Here is a 4080-nt window from a genome sequence, read left to right as displayed (position 1 = left end):
TGCGAACAATGTCAGAAAAAAAAGCTTTTAGGGAGGCAAGGTCACGCTGGCTGGATCACAAAGTTCTATTCAGTGCAGCCGATAATGATGCTGAGTGCGTCCTTGAACTATAGTCGTGTTTATAGTAATGAATTCCTGATCTACAAATATAAAGTACGAGTAATAAAACGTTGAACAATGCTCAACGCGTATTATGTGGCAACGCATAAAAAATTTACTCATAGGCATGAGTGGGGTTCCCAATACAGGGTTTCAAGTTCCACTGCCGAGACCTGTTTATGCCCCCCCCCCCCCCTTTGGTTGACTATGTCCGAACAAAAACAAGGTTCGCAACGACTGCAAAAATGGCATAACATGCCATAGTTCTCATAATGGCCTGCCAATGGTCCGAGGATTTTTGGAGGCACGATGACAATTAAACTGTTCTTGAATTGCAAGATCAGGTACCTTCATCTGCCCTTGTCCTCAAAAAGCCTGTATAGTGCTGCACATTAAACATGCGCTTCAAACAATCTACATTTTCTTCATTTTGGTCCAGAGATCACTCGGGGGAGACCCTACGCCACCCGGCTATATTTCCACGCAGGGACCACCAAGTCGAGCTTGGCAGCCCGGTCGTGGGCATTTCGGACAGCCATGTTTGGTAGTTGAGTTTGGGATTGCGCAAGAGCGTTGTCCACCTGTCCTCCCTGAAGGTGGAACCGATGGCTCCACATTCTCATAACACATGGCTCAATGTTGCTGACAGCCCACAGTTGGGGCAGTTCGCACTGGGATATCGTTCAAGGTACATGGCGCGAGGAACCACAGGTTGAGGATACGCACAGAGAGGTTGTAATTGGATGGATTTGTCAAGGAGGCCAAAAGTTGAGCAGAAAGTAGGTAAAGTAAAGATGCCATTTAATATTAGCACCAAACTTATAGCCAAGTAGAAAAAAGTGACATGAATAGAGTTGTTGTTGTTCAACAAAAATCTTTTTGAGTGAGCAAAACAAGTTTGTAAGAAGCACAGTATTTTTTCCTTCTAGCTTAGACTCTCAGCTGCTGGTAAGTTTCAAATAAATTAATAAATTATTGTGCTTTCGTTGCGCCTACGTACAGCTTGTCTACAAAAGGTGAAATTCTGGCTAAATGAATTTTCGACCCAGATTTCGGCAATAACAATAAACGTTCAAGCTGTATTTTTTGAAGCCATAGACCCCCATTCGTAGAAGTTACAATAATACCAGTCAAGCTTTAAGTAACGAAATATAATGGAATATGAGTAGTCCAGCTTCATTTTGTTGCGGATATATCTGACGCACTGTGCTTTAGCATTAGAAGCTTACTTCCTCATTCTGCTGTACTACATTCACGTGTTTCCTTGCATGATCACGTTCCTCTGTCGTCTCCAACAGTATAAATGCTCATTCGGTCTCTTCTCGATGCACACTGGCCCGCTGGTGGTGCAAAAGTATGTGCGTGTATAAGCCAACGTGACAGAAAAGGCATGCGAATATTAGTTGTTCCTTAGCCTTGATTGATGTGTTGTTTTCAGGTAATACATACCGGGACACTGGAACTTGCCGCTTTTTTTGTACCTTCGTCGGCATCGAAACATGGTCTTTCAATGAGAATAACAGCCGCCCAAAATCTTCAACTACCGTGCACAGCGCCTTATGATGAAACAAAGTTGTCAAAAGTTGTTTAATTGTTTTGTGCTTTGTGGGCATGCACTTACAGTCACCCCTTTTGAAACTGAATTCAATAATAGGGTGAAGACATTGAGAAAAAATTGCCACTCAGGCACGCTAGGTAAGGCTTTTGGTGACTGTAAACACGATTTGCTTCGCTATTACTGACTTTAGTCGTCATGCACTTTTGTTTCTGCTTGTTCAAGTTCTCGCGAGGGTATGACGCAGTCTAACCTAAACCCTGGCGAATTTTAAGCTTTCAGTGCTATAGCTACTTATGTATGCTGGAAGAATTACGTTCACGTTGTATTTCAGACTTCATATTTAGTATCTAAATATCTAAAGCTCAATCTAAGGCTTCTTTTGCTATGCAGCCTTTTGAGTATTATTGCTTAAAGAGGAAACTTAGACCATTTGCATCAGGTAAAGAGAATTATTCTGTAATTTTGCCAGACAGCATGCAAGAAACAACCATGCAAAATTTTTAGTCTGTGATACTCAAGCCATCGGTAGTTAGGCAGTTCGTCGTTGACGTTGCCGTCACATAATCTTGACAGGATAGCAAGTGATGCCAGGCAGGCTAAATCACTTACTTTAGAATCGTTTTTTCCTCATTGGGAACGAATAATATTCATTAAATTTCAGACCGATTATTTCCAAGAATGGCACCTGACGAATTACGGTAGTTATCTCCCGAATTGCTTAGCATCGCTAAGTTTTTCAAATCTCTTTCGAATGCTAAATTCACCGGCTCGTTGGTTCCGTTTTTGACAGACTAGAATCTAGGCGGATCTAAAGATTTTAATATGGACATTGAAAATCTTTACTACTCCTTCTTGCATGATGGGCTTTTAAGATGTATTAAAGACCATATTAATGTACTGGAAAACTGTTCTCACATATAAGCGTACTGTTGATAAGGGGTGTTTTTTAGAATTATTTTCCATGTGCTTGTTAGTTGGAGAGAAAGATTTTTGCGCAGACATTGGCAATCTTCATTGGCTCTTAAGGTCACCTCGATTCTTCGCAGTTAATCCCTTTGCGAAATTGGCTGACACTTAGAGAACACATAGAGAAATAATATTTTGAAATTGAGACTAGGTTTCGTAGCGATAGCGTTTGTTGGGTATGACACGCTTTTTTTCTTACTTAACGTGGATTGACGATAAGATATAACGTAAGTGCTGTAGCGGCAATCTTTAACGCAAATCTTTTAGCACCTCATTATAAAACTGACTATTGAGTTACACTGACGATTTCTCGGCTTTTATGGCAGTGGTGAATTTGAGTCCGTAGGCATTGAATTTAAATCCTCAGTGAGCAAACAATTTGAATTAAATTGTGGAGGGATAATGCTGCCTTAGGAGTCGCATCAAGTTGGCTGATACGATTTCTACACAATTCGTTAACATTACAGGAGAACCCCATGCTCTAGCAATGTTCTCCCACACCTTCTGAACCATTGTCTCGTCGAAGCACTCTTATAAGGTTCTAAAGACGCAATTGACATGTCACGCCTTAGGCGACCTGACAAAATTGTGGGTGAAAAAAATCGAACACCTATTCTAATGTACAGGCTCCGCGTTCTGTAAAGGTAGTTGTAGTCTCGTTGCTGGGCATTCATTGCCGCCGGGTGACTAAATAAGTTATTTTGTCCAGTCCCATCATGGTTGCAAAAATCGTTTGAATCAAGCCTGTAATGAGTATTCTTGACATCCCCTGCGCATATCGCAGGCTAAAAAATGCCAGGAGTAGGTAAGACGCTATTTTTATAGCTGCATCAATAAACTATGTTGTATATACGCCACCATGCAAAAAATGAGCAGATAGTCGACATGTGGTGGACTGGTACATTTCTATCGTAAATAATACGAAGAAATTTGCTGGCTGTCGTACAGGTGTGGTATGAATTATCCTTTTAGCGGCAGACTCTTCTACGCAGGGCACACAGGACGTAGAGTTAGGCAGACAATAATAGAGCAAAGAGGTCTTTATTAGCAGCGAGGTCGCGGTATAGGTGGCAACACCATCACTGCGTTAGTGTGGGTAGGCGGTCGGCTCGTTCGTTTACAAATGCACGCAGTTAGGTGGTTTGAGTTGACATTCAACAATTAAAGCACGTCAACTGTAGCCTAATGGTGATATATACGGCACCCACTGCCACATTAATGCACGAAGCCGGGATAACGTTCATATTACGTGCAAGAGAAGTGCAATCGATCAATCGATAGGCCGCTGGCCTTCGGTCATAATTGTGTTTTGCTGGGTGCTCGATGTTTTTTTCTTGCCTTATTTGTACGTGTAGAACTTGTGTTCTATATATACGACAATATATATAGAGACAGTTGCGCTTCTGGTATAATTCCTTGTTTACTTGTTGATCTAGCGGCTACAACAAAAACAAAAC

The sequence above is a fragment of the Rhipicephalus microplus genome, chromosome X (genome assembly GCF_043290135.1).
Source record: "Rhipicephalus microplus isolate Deutch F79 chromosome X, USDA_Rmic, whole genome shotgun sequence".
Lineage (NCBI taxonomy): Eukaryota > Metazoa > Arthropoda > Arachnida > Ixodida > Ixodidae > Rhipicephalus > Rhipicephalus microplus.
The sequence above is the reverse complement of the archived record's forward strand: the minus strand, read 5'-3'. Positions refer to the sequence as shown.